Genomic DNA, 16,249 nt, shown 5'->3' with positions numbered 1-16,249 from the left:
ACAAGAAATGGCAAATGGGCTACTACTCGGGAAGTGGCAGTGAATGTACTTCCCAGTGGTGAGGAACATCAGTTGAGCTGTATCATTTGAGTATTGCTCTCTCTCCCGAGAACTTTGGACAAGTCCGGAAGGCAAAGCAGGGAAATCTCGAGTGACCATTGACCTCAGGAAACAACCAAAGCTCGAGAGGGCCTGTCCTCGAGTTAGCACGGGGCAGTAGCGAGGACTGCATGGTGCAGTCGCGAGGTCTGCACGGGGGTCGTGAGGTCTGCACCGGGAAGTCGCGAGGTCTGCAGGAGGCAGTCGCGAGGTCTTCATGGCCCAGTCAGGAGCTGCCTCACTTGTCAATTCTGCTTGTAGTAGCGGGCGATCATCCAAGCTTTCTGAATGGGGAGGATCCCTGTCGACTCTCCTCCTTTGAATCCAGAGTGCTATCTGCTCTTGTGCACACTGTCAGGGGCCAAGACAAGGGATTCTGGAAGGATCAACATGAACGGAAAGGGCAAGGAGTGCTTAAGACACTGTGCAGTCAAGCGACTCTTAAAACAGGGTAGTTCCCTGTAAACTGGAGGCCATCAGTGGTGCAGTCATGTGTCTTGGAGCCTCAAAACCTAATGTGAAAAGCTGATCCAGACCCTTGCTCCTCAGAGACTGCAGGGACTAGAAAATCACTGGTGGACTGTGTTAGGGAATGAACATGTAATAGGATATGAATAGAGCATAGAATGCGTGTGATTGATATTAGAATTCCATGTGACTTCCAGGTGTTTCTGTGATGCTTGTGACTTGGTGTTCATTATTTTTTCTTGTCCTAAAGCTCTTAATATTATTTCCATGATGATATTTTTGAAATATTGAGTATGCTACTCAATGGAATGTATTTTCTCTAGTCACATATATTGAATTTCTAAATGTCTCTTGTTATCGTACACAGTTGCCTGGCTAGAAATCCTGGGATGCATTCAATACTAGTAAGTTTATTGAACACATACTGTTCGTGTTACAAATTTTGCTTGTAATTAATTCTTTTGGTGACCCCCAAATAGATTGTAGAAATGGCTCCTGCCTTTTACAGACATATCTACAATCACCCTTGCTTGGAGAAAGGAGTTAAGTGTTATGCCTTCTTTGAATGAAGAGAAAGCCCTAAGGCTACACTCCTCAGAAAACAAGAAATCAGAAACTGTAGGAAGAAATATGCATCTAGGCAACAATAAATGTTCCAAGCTAACCTGTGCAGTAAAATAATGTATGGAAAATGCCACTCCTTTATTATTAGTATTATTAATCATTGTTTTTGTTTTCATTGCAAATATTAACCACTTTCCAGTCCCTGTTAATAAACCACCCCACAGTATACTCCTCCACTTTGTCTCTAAGAGGGTGCCTCCCCAAATCTCCCACTCATTCTTGCCTCACCCCTCTAGAATCACTCTTCTCTGGGACATCAAGCATCTAAAGGCCAAGTGCTTCCCCTTCCACTGATGTGAGATGAGGCAGTCCTCAGCTACATATGTAGGGTACCAGACCATATACATTCTATGGTTGGTTGTTAGGGCCATGGGAGCTCTGAGGTGTCTGCTTAATTGATATCGTTATTCTACCTCTAATTACAATCCCCTTCAGCTCCTTCAGCCCTTCCCCTACATCTTCCATTGGGATCTCTAGGCTAGTTCAATGGTTGGCTGTGCTGGCAGAGCCTCTCAGAGGACAGGCATATCAGACTCCAGTTTGCAAGCAGATCTCAAGATCAGCAACAGTGTCCAGTTTGGTGTTTGCAGATCTCTGGATGGCCTTTCCTTCAGCCTCTGCTGCATTTTTGCCCTGCATTTCCACTAGACAGGGATAACTGTGATTTAATAAGAGATGGGTGATTTGTCCCATTCTTGCACTGTGGACCGTGTCTATCTACTGCAGGTGGTGTCTTCAGGTTCAATATCACTGTTGTTGTGTATGTTGTCTAATGTCATCAATGTTAGGTCCAGGGAACCTGTCACATCCTTAGTATCTGAGAAATTCGAGAGATTACCCCCTTACCAGTGAGTGAATGCCATGTGCCTTTATTTGTGTTAGGGTTACTTCACTCAGGATGATATTTTCTAGTTTCATCCATTTGCCTATGAATTGCCTGAAGTCATTCTATTTAATACCTCAGTACCACACCATTGTGTAAATGTACCACCTTATCTGTTTGTCTTTTGAGGGACATGTGGGCTCTTTCCAGCTTCGGTCCTTTATAAATAAGGCTGTTATAAACATAGTGGTGTATGTGAACTTGTTGTAGGTTGGAGCAAGTTTTGGATATATGCCATCGAATGGTACAGCTGGGTCCTCAAGTAGTAAATACTACGTTCAATTTTCTGAGGAACCTCCAGCCGGTTTCCAGAGTATTTAAAGAGCTTGCAATTTCAACAGTGACAGAGTGTTCCTTTCTCTCCACATCCTTGCCAGCCTCTTTTGTCACCTGACTTTTTTATCTTAGCCATTCTGAGTGGTATGAGGTAGAATCTCAGGATTGTTTTGATTTGCTTTTCCCCAAGGACTAAGGATGTTGAAAATATCTTTAGGTGCTTCTCAGCCATTCAATATTAATCAGTTGAGAATTTTTGTGTTTAGAACTGTAGTCCACTATTAAATAGTGTTATTTGGTTCTCTGAAGGATAGCTTATTGAATTTTTTGTATATATTGTAGATTAGTGCTCCATCGGATATAGGATTTTTAAATATCTTTTCCCAAGATGTTAGTTGCTGTATGGAAGTAATGACAGTGTCCTTTGCCTTACAGAAACTTTGAAATTTTATGAAGTTTCATTTTTTAATTTTTGATCTTAGAACAAAAGACGTTGGTGTTGTATTCAGGAAATTTTCCCCAATTCTATAGTGTTCAAGGCTTTTCCCTGCTTTTTCATCAGTTAGTTTCAGTGTATCTGGTTTTATTTGGAGGTCTTATTTTTAAATTTTTTTATTAACTTGAGTATTTCTTATTTACATTACCAGTGTTATTCCCTTTCCAGTTTTCCAGGCAAACATCCCACTAATCCCTCCCCCTCCCCTTTATGGGTGTTCCCATCCCCACCCTCCCTCCATTGACACCCTCCCCCAACAATCACATTCACTGGGGTTTCAGTCTTACCAGGACCAAGTGCTTCCTGTTCCACTGGTGATCTTTATGTGGAGGACTTTAATCCACATTTACTTAAACTTTGTACAAGGAGATAAGAATGGATTAATTTGCATTCTTCTACATTCTGCCCTTCAGGTGAAACAGCACATTTTTTAAAAAAAAATGCTATCGTTTTTTCCACTGAATGGTTTTAGATCTTTTATCAATTTCCAAGTGGCCATAGCTGTGTGGGTTCATTTCTCCATCTTCAATTCTATTCCATTTATTTACCTGCCTGTCTCAATACCAATACAATACAGTTTTTCATCACCATTGCTCTGTAACACAACTTGAGCTCAGGGATGGTGATTTCCCCAAAATGCTTTTATTTTTGAAAATAGTTTTCTCTATCCTGGGATTTATTTTATTCCAAATAAATTGGCAAACTGTCATTTTTATGTCTGTGAAGAATTCACTTGTAATATTGATGGGGATTGAATTGAATCTGTAAATTGGTTTTGACAAAATGGATATTTTTACAACATTTGTCCTGTCAATACACAAGCATGGGAGATCTTTCTAATTTCTGAGACCTTTAATTTAATTCTTCAGAGACATGTGTTCTTGTCATATATATCTTTCACTTGCTTGGTTAGAGTCACACTGAAGTATTTCATATGCTTTTTGACTATTGTCAAGTGTGTCATTTCTGTAATTTCTTTCTCAGTCTATTTCTCTTTTGAGTAGAGTACTGATTTGTTTGAATCAATTTTTTACCCTGCCACTTTGCTAAAGTTGTTTATTAGGCTTATAAATTCACTGGTGGAAATTTTGGGGCCAATTAAATATACTACCACATCATCTGCACATAGTGACATTTTGAATACTTCATTTGCAATATTAGTCTGTTTACCTACATTTGTTGTCTAATTACTCTGGCTAGGACTTCGAATACTATATTGAAAAGGTAGGGAAAGAGTGGGTGTCCTTGTCTAGTTCCTGATTTTAGTGGGATTGCATTAAATTTCTCTCCATTTAGTTTGATGCTGGCTACTGGTTTGCTGTATATTGCTTTTACTGTGCTTCAGTATGGTCCTTGAATTTAAGATATTTCCAAGACTTTTAACTGTAAAATGCTTTCTCAGCATCTAATGAGATAATTAATTGTTTTCTTTTCTTTGAATTTGTTTTTATAGTGGGATTAGTTTGATTAGTGATCAGGTTCTGTATATTAAACAATCCCAGTATCTCCAGGATGAAGCCTACTTGATCATGATGGATGATTGTTTTGATGTGTTCTTGGATTTGGTTTGAAAGAAATTTACTGAGAATATTTGCAGGGATATTCATGAATAAATTGGTCTGAAATTCTCTTTTTTTGATGGGTCTTTGTTTGCTTTAGTTATAAGCATAACTATGGCATCAGAGAAATAATTGTATAGTGTTTCTTCTATTTCTAGTTTGTTGAATAGTTTGGAGAATATTGGTATTAGGTATTCTGTGAAGGTCTGAGAGAATTCTGTACTAAACCTTTCCAGTCCTGGGATCTTTGGTTGGGAGATATTTAATGACTGCTTCTACTACTTTATGAGTTATGGGAGTATTTAGATGGTTTATCTGATCCTGATTCAACTTTGGTAACTTGTATCTGAATAGAAAATTATCCATTTATTCCTTACTTTCCCGTTTTTTTAAGCATAGGCTTTTATAGTAGGATCTGATAATTTTTCGAGTTTTCTCATTTTCTATGGTTATATCTCTATTTCAATTCTGATTTTGTTATTTTTAATTTGAATACTAAGGATTTACCTATTTCTGGATTTTTCAAAGAACCAGCTCCTGGTTTTGTTGATTCTTTATATAATTCCTTTTGTTTCTACTTGGTTGATTTCAGTCTGGAGTTTGATTATTTCCTGCTGTATAGTCCTCTTGGTGTATTTGGATTTGTATTGGTTCTGAGATTTCAGGTGTTCTGTCAAACTAATAGTGGATCATAGCAATTGTTTCTTTGTGGAGGCTCTCAGAGCTATGAGTTTTCCTCTTAGCATTTCTTTTTTGTGTTCCCAAGTTATGCCTTCATTTTCATTAAATTCAAAAGTGTCTTTAATTTTTTCTTTATTTCTTCCTTGAACAAGTTCTCCTCGAGTAAATCATTCCTGAGCTACCATGTATATGTGGGTCTTTAGTTGTTCTTGTTGTTATTGAAGACCATTCTTAGTGTTTAGTGATCTCATAGGATGCAAGGGATTAATTCAGTCTTCTTGTATTTGTTGAGGCCTGTTTTGTGATGGATCATATTGTCAGTTTTGGAGAAGGTACTATGTGGGACTGAGAAGAAAGTGTCAGGAGCCATGACTGGACAAGCTAATAACTGGCAGGTGATCATCCTCAGATGAACAGCATCGGATTACTTTATAATCCACAACTGGTACACCCTTATTAAGCAAGGCTGTAATGGATTCATTTTGGGAAAGTTTCCTGCTATTAAAATGCTATTCCTGTTGTTATTATTAGACATATATAACAATAATTGAGTTATAGCACCTTTGGAGCACATCTCTGCAGGCCTATGAAGTTGTACTGTCCCGTAGTGTTAGTATACAGACAAGTAGATGAATTCTTTAGTCTTAATAACGATCCTACAATAATTCTTAAAATTATATCAATGGTTATTAAGCTCTTTTATAGTGGGACTGCTATAAGTCTCTTTCTATTAGTCAAAATTCCAGTGACAACTCTGCCAGTCTCCCAGGTGTGACCATTTAATTGTTCTGAGAGAGTAAACAGACTTAATCCTACTCAGAACACATTCCAAGAGGTTCCAAAACAGTTATCAAGAGTCAAACAAAGAGATCAAACGATTTGGTACAGGTGAAAGGACACAAGATAAGATATTGACTGGGTTTTTCAATATATAACTTCACTAACAACTATGGTTTAGGATCTTCAGTGAGCCTGTGGAGCTGACACTCGTGATGAATGTTTAGCCAGATAATTACTTCTGATGGATAATCGTGATGTCATGCCCCACCACCATGATGTCATGTCCCACACCCATGATGTCCCGCCCCCTTCCCAGTGATGTCATGCCTGAGTCCCTTGCTAGAATGGTTGCATCTATTCACCAGGTAGCATTCTGAATGCTGCCCTGGAACCATACTCCTCCAGGCTCCTACCATTTATACTCCCTCCTTCTATCCTCTCCCCTTCTTATCTGAGAGAGTGGAGGACCCCTCTGGGTTCACCCTCTCCCCTGGCACATCAAGTCTCTACTCAACTAGATTCATCGTCTCCCACCAGGTCCTGAAAACGCAGCCCGGGTAGGAGAACAGGATCCACAGACAAGCGACTGGTTTAGTGACCCCACCTGAAGATCATTGTGCTCCTCTGTCTCTGTCTGCACTTCCCTCAGCCCTTCAGTGAGACTCACTGAGCTCCATTCGATATTTGGCCGTATGTCTGTGCACGTGTGTCAGTCGGCTGCTCTGTTGAGTCTTGCAGAGGACAATAATGCTACCCTCCTGTCTGCAAACATAAGAAAGGACCATTAATAATGTCAGGGTTTGCCGTTTGCCCATAGGATAAGTCTCACATCCGGCCACTTACCTTGTCGCCATTCCCTCATTTCCTCTTCCATCTCTGTACTTGTGTTTCTTATAGAGAGGTCAAATTCTGGGTCAAAATTTTGGGAGTGTGTTTGGGTTATTATCCTTCCACCTTGGGTCCTCTGTGGCTATGGAAAGTGACCATTTCAGTACCCGTATCCCCACTGCTACGAATCTCAGCTAAAGTCACCCTCATGGATGCTGGGGTAGCCTCACACATCCCAGATTGCAGGCAAATAATACAGATATCACCCACCCTGGACAGTCACTGATTTCAGTTTATTCTCCTGCCGTCTGTCCCTCTTGCCCATCTCTCCCAAGAAATGATTCTCAAACCCCATTTCCCTTCCCATCCTCTCACCACCCAATCCTTTCCTTCCATCTGCCTACTCTCATTATTTTATTCATCTTTCTGAGTGAAATTTAAGCATTTTCTTAGGCCTTTCTTCTTGTTTAGCTTCTTTGGTTCCGTAGATCGTAGCTTGTGAATTCTGTACTTTATGGCTAATACCTTCTTTTAAGTGAATATGTACATGTTATTTTGTGTCTCAATTACCTCATTCAGAACAATACTTTCTCATTCCATCTACTTGACTACATCCTCACAATGTACTTATTTTCATAGCTGCATAGTATTCCATACTATAAATGAACCACATTTTCTGTAGCCATTCTTTGGTTGAGGGGCATCTGGGTTATTTCTATTTCCTTCTTATTATGAAGAAAGCAGTAAGGAAACTTATGGAGCACATGTCCTTGAGGTATGGCAGAGGTCTTTTCAGTTATAAGGCCAGGAGTAGTATAGCTAGGTATATATATATATATATATATATATATATATATATATATATATATATATATATTGGTTTATATGCAACTTAAACAAAGTTTAACTCCATGTGTAGCTCACAAGTTAATGTGAAATGCTGAGGGCAGAATTTTTTACACTTCAGTTTGCTTATATGGTGAATCACTTTGATCGATTTTCATAGACTGAACCACTCCTGCAGCTACAGGAGGAAGCCTACTAGATGGCACTGGATGGAATATTCATGTGTCCTTGGATTTTGTTTTCTATAATTTTACCTAGTATTTTTTCCACCTATGTTCTTAAGGGAAGTTCGTCTGAAATTCTTGCTGTGTTAAGTCCTTTTGTGATTTAGGTGTCAGAGTGACTGTGCTGTCAAGGAATAAGTTTGGCAATTTTCCTCCTGTTTCTGTTTTTTGGAGTATGTTGAGAATTCTTTGAAAATCTGGTAGGACTCTGTGCTCAAACAATCTGGCCTTGTGGCTCTTTCAGTGGGGAAACTTTTAATTACTCTTTTGTCTCTTTAGGTGTTGTAGAGCTATTTACATAGTTTATCTTACCTCAGTTTACATGTGGTCAGTGTTATCCATCTACAAAATCATCCATTTCATTCAGAGCTTCAAATTGTGTAACCACCAGGTTTCTGAAGTGAGACCTAAGGATTTTGTGACTTTCATCAGTGTCCATCGATGTGGCTCCCTGATCATTTCTGATTTGGATGCTATTTCTCCTCCTAGTACATTATCTGTCTTAGGGTTTGTCTGTCTTGTTGATGTTCCCAAGGAACCAGCTATTTTTTTTTTTTTGTTGATCTTTGTATTCTTTGTTTCTGATGTACCACTTTCACCCCGAGTCTGATTATTTCTTGCTGTCTCCTCCTTTAATATGTATTTGCTTCTTTTTATTTTAGAGACTTAGGGTGTGCTGGGAAGTTGCTAGTGTTGGTTCTCTCTGGTTTCTTTATGAAAGCGCCTTGTGCTGCATATGCCTGTTACTCTTAGCAATGCTTTCCTTATTTCCCTTAAGTTTGGAGAAGCTGTGCCTTCATTTTCTTTGAATTCTAGGAATGCTTTTTTTTATGTCTTCTCTGAACTGATGGTTCTTCAGTTGCGAGTTATTGAATTTCAATGAGTTTATACACTTTTTCTTATTGTTGAAGTCCAGTTTTAATCCATTGTCATCTGAGAAAATACATTGGTTAGCACAGTCTTTCTGTATCTCTTGTGGCTTTTTTAGAGTGTGAGAACATGGTCAGTTTAGGATAAGGTTCCATGAGGTACTGAAAGGAGAGTGTTTACTTTTGTATTCAGGTGAATTATTATTTAGATATCAGTGAGGTCAACTTAATTGAACCCCGTGTTAGTTACATCATTTTTTTTTAATTTCTGTCTCAATGGCCTGCCCTTGGTAAGAGTAGGACATTGATATTCCCTACTACTCATTTGTGAGGTTCGATTTGATATTTAAGCTTCAGCAATATTGCTGCCTTTGTCTTTGGCATATAGACATCTAGAATCGAGATGGCATTTTGGTGGATTTTTCTTCTGATGCATATGAATTGTCCTTCCCCAACTCTATTGATTACTTTTGGTTGCATGTCTGATTTGCTGGATGTTAGAATATCTACGCCATTTGTTTCTTGTGTCTATTTGCTTGGAAAAGCTTTTCAAACACCTTTGTATGAGGTTGTGTCTATCTCAGTTGCTGGATTGTGTTTCTTGAGTGCAACAGAAGGATAGATCCTGTTTTTAAATCCATTGTGATAGCCTGTGTTCTTTTACTATTGAGTAGAGGCCATTAATGCTTAAAGGCATTAATGATAAGTGATATTTAGTTCATTCTATTTTGATGTTGTCGAAGCATGGTTATTTTTTTTGATTGCATGTTTTTTGGTTTTTGTTTTTTCGATTGGGATGTTTGAGTGTGTATGTGAGTATTAGATATGTTCTGTAGGGTGCATGGCTTTTTTTGTTAACATGTTTCGTTTTTGTTTTTTGGAGGAGCTCTTAGAGTATGTGTGTGAATATGAGAACACTTCTGTAGGTTATGCTGTGCAATTATTAATTTCTAGTGGGAGGCAGGGATGGTTCAATTTCTGAAAATCCATCAATATAATGCACTACCTAATGAAAATAAAAGAAAAAAATCACATGATAATCTGATTAGATGCTGAAAAGGCTTGCAAAAATATTCGAAACCGTTTTCATGTTAAAAGGATAAGAGCGAGCAGGGATACCAGTCCTATGCAGAAACATAATAGAAGCAATGAGCTGCAAGTCGGTACCCTACATCAACCTAAATGGAGAGAAACATAAAGCAATTCCATTAAAGTCAAGGACAATGTAAGGATGCCCACTATCAGTAGAGTATTTGAAATTCTATCCATGGTAAAAGAATGGTTCAAATTTGGTTCTGACATGGAGTATGGCCAAGGCCTGAGAAGGAGAAATGGCATAGAGATTTAGAACTCCTGGGGTATGGCCCACTCTTCAGCACAGTCTCATTGGGCATTGGTGAGTCATGAACCCAACGAGGACTTCATGCAGAGTGTTGCTCGGTTATACCACTCATATCTCTCTTAATCTAAGAAGTGCATGAAAATCCTCATGGAGATTCCCACCATTCAAAAGGCAGCACTATTGGTATTGGCAATAACAGTGGTCAAGGTCATTTAGGGATTGCCTCTGGGGCAGATCAGTGCTTCCATCATTGCCTGAGGAAATGTACAATGGTCAGAGACGACCACAACCCTTAAAAAGCTTTTGGGAAAATAAAATTGTTCGTGAAGCTGGCTAAGATGTTTTCACTACTGTCTCTGATGTAAAATATATATATATATATGGAACAATTTGATGTTCGGAAAGGCTGGGACCTTTTAAGGTCAGGGATCAAGAACAATGGTGGTACAGGTAATGGTGTGACTGTCACAGAAGCTGGACTGTTGATGACTCATTTCTGATCCAGTTTTACCCTCAGCTTCCTGATAAGATTTAATAAGGATTTCCAATCACAGACGTATATTCTGATCATTTAAAGCAGATATGACGTTTTTATACAGATGTTTAGATTTCTTTTTTTTTTTAAGATTATTATGAGGGTACTTTTAATGATAAATAATACAATACTTAACCATTGCTCTAGAAATTCAAATTGCTGCCTACAGTGAAGGGAAACCAACTGAAAAAAGTACTTTGTTTGTTCTTTGTTACTTTATAACAAATTGCTTACTTATGAAGTTACGTTGGCCTTGGGAGTAATTTGTTTTCTCTACTTGTATTATGTAATACTAGGTCTCATACAGTGTTGGGTACCACTTTTTTTCACCATCAAGCAAGAGAAGAAAATTAGTACATGTTCACATTTGCAATTTTTAACGGCTTGAAAGATTTCACTAGGATATCAAAGCTACTTGTTGTGGTTTGCCCTGAAGTTATCTGTATTTTGATGCTAAATCCACTGGCCCAAGGATAGTTGCCTAGTCTTGTACTCAGAACTCAGGTGACTTCACAAGAACCACCTCCCATTGAATTTGTAAAGTACATGTGAGGGGCAGGAACAGGATAGAAGGAATCCTGTCATTGGAGGAGAAGGAAGGATGGGCGGGAGAGATGTTTGAAAGGAGAGGAGGAGACTAGAGGAAAAGGGAGAGACAGGAAGAGGAGAGGGTGAGAAGCCATTGAAGGTGAAGTCAAGATTCTGCTCTCTGTATTTACAGGTTGGTATTAATGTTCCTAAGGGATAGATGGTAAAGTGCTTTGTTTGTTTAAGTGGGCAATTATATCTTATTAATTGGGTCAAAATTATTGTGTTGTGTGTTCTTTTACATGAGGGTTTGAGGATAGGAAAGTGTGTGGCAGCAAGAGACACTGGGCAGCCAAGGAGTGGGGATGTGTTTTCCAAAAGATATCTACCAGATATCATGGGACAATATGGTGCCAGTGCTAGCGGTGTAAAAGGCAACATTACTTTTTTCTTTTCTCTTTTTACAACAGATCATGAACCAAGGTGATGATCAAGAATCCAATAGCATTCCTTAGAGTTTACTGAAAAGTTTTATTTTCTAAGTAAGAGGACACAGGCTCTATGTTAAGGCATGTGATAACTTAAGGCCAGGAATTCAAATAATGAAAAAGCGAAGCAGCCTGTACTGACAGGCTGTAGGTCCGCTGCTCTGTGATAAGTAAGGGCAGCTCAGAGAGTTAAGAGATTAAAGCTGCTTTTTAAAGAAAGTTGTTTAGAAAGTTTTTCAGGATACTCATATTCTTTTTAAGGTGGGCTCCAAGTGAATTTTGGGATTAAATCCTAGCTACACAAGGTACTTCATTATTAAAGGTATTATTAAAAAGTGATAAAATTTGGTTTTAGAAAGAAGAGTGTAGGGACATTTCCTGAAACAGGGGGGATTTTCATAAAAGCTTCAGAACTTAGATAAGGAAAAATTAGTCACTACCACCAAGTTGAGAGTTGTGATAAATGTCTGTAACAGCAGGCAGAGTGAATGCAGACATATATTGTAGAAGTTATTAAGGTTAAAGAAAAATCTGTGGCTCCGGGTAGAGAGCTTAAGTGATGGATATATTTTGGGCTAAAGCCCTGAGTTTTAAGTTGCATATTGATTGTAGAATTGATAGAATGTTGTGGTTTGCCTTGAAATTTTCTCTGAATTTGTTAAATAAAGGCAAGAGCGTGAGATTTGGACAGAGGGAAAAGTCAGGAGCAAGAGGGGGATTAGATTCAGAGAATAGGGTTAGAGAGAACAGTTGCTGACAGTTGAGCCAGTGGAACCTGAGCAGGAGGGGGAGAGGATGGAACAGTTGGGACTGTGAAGGGAGGAGAAGGAAGCAAGGAGGAGAAGGGAATGGTTTAGAGATAGGATGGGGAACTGAGAAGTCTTAGAAGAGACAGGAGATGGAGATAGGGGAGGAGAAGGAAGCTAGGAGGAGAAGGGAACGGTTTAGAGACAGGATGGGGAACTGAGAAGAGTTAGAATTGACAGGAGATGGAGAGAGGGGAGAAGCTAGGAGTCTTTGTAAGAGAAAGAGAAACTAAAGCATGAAAGGGTTGATATATTTGGGAGAGTGAGTAAAGAAAGAGAGAGAGAGAGGAGAAGCAAGGAGTCGTTGTGGGAGAAGCTGGAGACTTGGTAAATATAAGGTGCAAGGGATAGATGGTACCGGGCTTTGTATGTTTAAGTGGGCAATTATATCTTACCAATTGGAAATAAGATTATTGTGTGGTGTGTTTTTATATGTAAGAGTCTCACTGTAAGAAAGTGTGTGGCTGGGCTGTGTTTCTGCCAAGATATCCAGCAGATATCTGGGGCACTGAGGTGTGGAACCCAAGCAGGGTAAACCAACCAGAGAAAAACATTTACTGTTTCATTTTTATTTTTTATTTTTTATTTTTATTAATTTTTACAACAACAATAGAAGGTGTTTAAAGTTTGTTTTAAGGAGAGTAAAGAGACTACCTGAATCACGTGGTGATTTTCATCTGTGGTTTGAAACTTAGGGAAAAATTGGTCTTATTTTGCAGTTTGTGTCTGACACTGATATCTGGGAGATAGAATTGTTTCTAGTTGAGACTTCATCATCTCAGTCTTTTCACTAGTAATAATCTGAGTTCCATTCCTTGACAGTGACCTTTTAGATTTCTGAATCAGTAGGTGTGATTAGGTGGCAGATTTCTTTACTTTAATTTCTTTTATTTTTTTAGCAAATTTTATTCCTTTTTTCAATTGGATAATTCTATATTTACAATTCAAATGTTATTTCCTCCCCAATTTCCGGCCCATAAGATCCCTAAACTGTCCCTCTCCCCATTTCTACAATGTCCCTTACTGCTCCTTGACATTCCCTTGAACTGGGAGTCAAACCCAGGGAGGATGAAGGGCTTCTCCTGTTGATGCACAAAAAAGCCATCCTTTGCTACATATCCAGTTGGAGCCATAGGTCTGTCCATTTAGTCTTTGAATATTGGTTTAGACCCAGAAAGCTCTGGTTCATTGGCATTGTTGTTCTTATGGGGTTGAAAACCACTTCAGCTCCTTTAATTCTTTCTCAAAATATACCAACAAGAGGTCTGTTTTCAGTTCACTGGTTTGCCACTTGCATTCACTTCTCTGCTTGACAGGTTCTTCCTGTGTCTCTCAGGGAAGATCTATATCAGCTTCCTTGCAGAATGCACTGCTTAGCTTTATCAACATTATCTAGTTTTTGTGGCTAGTAAATATACATTTTTTGGCTCGTACAGCTGGTTAGGTGCAATTTCAAAATGGATTCTGCACAACTATGTCAAGATTTTATAATCCACAAATGAATATGACCAATAGACTCCCTCCTGTTCATATGAACATATTGGTTTTGAGGTTTTACTGGACCTAAAGCCATTCCTCTCACTGCCCATCCTCCTGAATATTATGTTTTGCCTGTAGAAATAATCATGGTAGAACATCCAAAACCCTCAAGACAGGGACTGGGAACACAGGAAGGTAGATATATGAGAACTGATATCTAATGAGACAAGAGAACTGCATTCTACACTCCATGGTGTTTTTTGCATTACTGATGTCTGGTAATTTTTGGATAAAATAAGGTTTAGGGAGTTTATCCTTTGAAGTAGGTACATAATATTTAAATTATTATACTCTATAGCTGAGTCCCCTTTGTTGAAAAAATCATTTAAAATATTGGAATTGGAAAACAGAAGTTTTGAGTACACATTCAGGAATATATTTATAAAGTCCCCTATCAAGGAATGTAAAATAAGAAAATGTAATGTGAAATTCATTCAATTAAAGGTCTGTAGAAAAAATACTGGCTTGTGGAAAACATAGAAAACCTAGGAAATTGAATTGTATGTCAGAGGAATGGAATTGGGAATAAAATGATTGTCCAGAAGAATCTACTTCACCCCATGTTCCTAGATCCTTTCTCTGTATGCCCAGTGCCTGACCTTCTACATTTACAGCATGTATACACTAATGAAGCAAGAAATAGTTTCTAACTTTAGGGAGATGTAGTATGTAAAGGTGTCCATTGTATAACCAATTCTATATGGGTGATCCCCTTCCCATCCTCCCCCCATTACCTCCAGCCCCCCAACAATCACGTTCACTGGGGATTTAGTCTTAGAAGGACAAAGGGCTTCCCCTTCCACTGGTGCTCTTACTAGGATATTCATAGATGCCTATGAGGTCAGAGTCCAGGGTCAGTCCATGTATAGTCTTTGGGTAGTGACTTACTCCCTGGAAGCTCTGGTTGGTTGGTATTGTTGTTCATATGTGGTCTCGAACCCCTTCAGGGTCATCCAGTCCTTTTTCTGATTCTTACAACGCAGGTCCCTTTCTCAGATCATTGGTTTGCTGCTGGCATTCGCCTGTGTATTTGCTGTATTCTGACTGTGCCTCTCAGGAGAGATTTACATGTGGTAACTGTCAGTCTGCATTTCTTTGCTTCATCGATCTTTTCTAATTGGGTGACTGTATATGTATAGGCCCTATGTGGGGCAGGCTCTGAATGGGTGTTCCTTCTGCCGCTCATTTGATCTTTGCCTCCCTATTCCATGCCAAGTGTATTCTGGTTCCACTTTTAAAGAAGGATTGAAGCATTCACATTTTGATCATCCGTCTTGAGTATCACGTGTTCTGTGCATCTAGGATATTTCATGCATTTGGGTTAATAGACACTTATCAATGAGTGCATACCATGTGTGTTTTTCTGTGATTGGGTTACGTCACTCAGGATGATATTTTGCAGTTTGATCAATTTGCCTATGAATTTCATAAAGGCGATGTTTTTGATAGCTGTGTAATATTCCATTGTGTAGATGTACCACATTTTCTGTATCCATTCCTCCCTTAAAGGGCATCTGGGTTCTTTCCAGCTTCTGGCTATTATAAATAAGGCTGCTATGAACATAGTAGAACACGTGTTTTTTTTTTATATGTTTGGGCATCTTTTGAGTATATCCCCAAGAGAGGTATAGCTGGATCCTCAGGTAGTTCAATGTCCAATTTTCTGAGGAACCTCCAGACTGATTTCCAGAAGGGTTGTACAAGTCTGCAATCCCACCAACAATGGAGGAGTGTTCCTCTTTCTCCACAACCTTGCCAGCACTTGCTGTCACCTGAGATTTTGATCTTAGCCATTCTCACTGGTGTGAGGTGAAATCTCAGGTTTGCTTTGATTTTTATTTCCCTTATGACTAAAGATGTTGAACATTTCTTTAGGTGTTTCTCTGCCATTCCGTGTTCATCAGCTGTGAATTCTTTGTTTAGCTCTGAACCCCATTTTTAATAGGGTTATTTGACTCCCTGCGGCTGTCTAACTTTTTGAGTTTGGAGATATATATATATATATATATATATATATATATATATATATACACTCTATCTGTTGTAGGATCGGTAAAGATCTTTTCCCAATATGTTGGTTGCTGTTTTTTCCTAACCACAGTATCCTTTGCCTTCAAAAGCTTTTCAGTTTTATGAGATCCCATTTGTTGATTCTTGATCTTAGATCATAGGCCATGGTTTCTTCAGGAATTTTTCTCCAGTGCCCTTGTTTTCCACACAGCATGCACTTCTTAGCATCATCAATCTTATCTAATTTTGGTGTCTGAAATATATATAGAAAATGTATGCACACACACACACACACACACACACACACACACACACACACATTTTGCTGGCTCCTACAGCTAGGATGTTGGGTGGAATTTTAACATGTT

At 38.8% G+C, this 16,249-nt stretch overlaps 1 long non-coding RNA gene across 2 annotated transcripts in view; it reads right to left on the bottom strand.

Annotated features, from left to right (window-relative positions):
• Window positions 1–16,249, bottom strand: part of LOC134484806 (uncharacterized) — a 35,530-nt gene that overhangs the window by 12,753 nt on the left and 6,528 nt on the right. For both annotated transcript variants that reach the window (XR_010062616.1, XR_010062615.1), the window contains exon 3: window positions 6,471–6,628. This is a non-coding gene — a long non-coding RNA (uncharacterized LOC134484806). The remainder of the gene's footprint in view (window positions 1–6,470; window positions 6,629–16,249) is intronic.

The sequence above is a fragment of the Rattus norvegicus genome, assembly GCF_036323735.1.
Source record: "Rattus norvegicus strain BN/NHsdMcwi chromosome Y unlocalized genomic scaffold, GRCr8 chrY_unlocalized_9, whole genome shotgun sequence".
Classification (NCBI taxonomy): domain Eukaryota; kingdom Metazoa; phylum Chordata; class Mammalia; order Rodentia; family Muridae; genus Rattus; species Rattus norvegicus.
The sequence above is the reverse complement of the archived record's forward strand: the minus strand, read 5'-3'. Positions and strand labels throughout refer to the sequence as shown.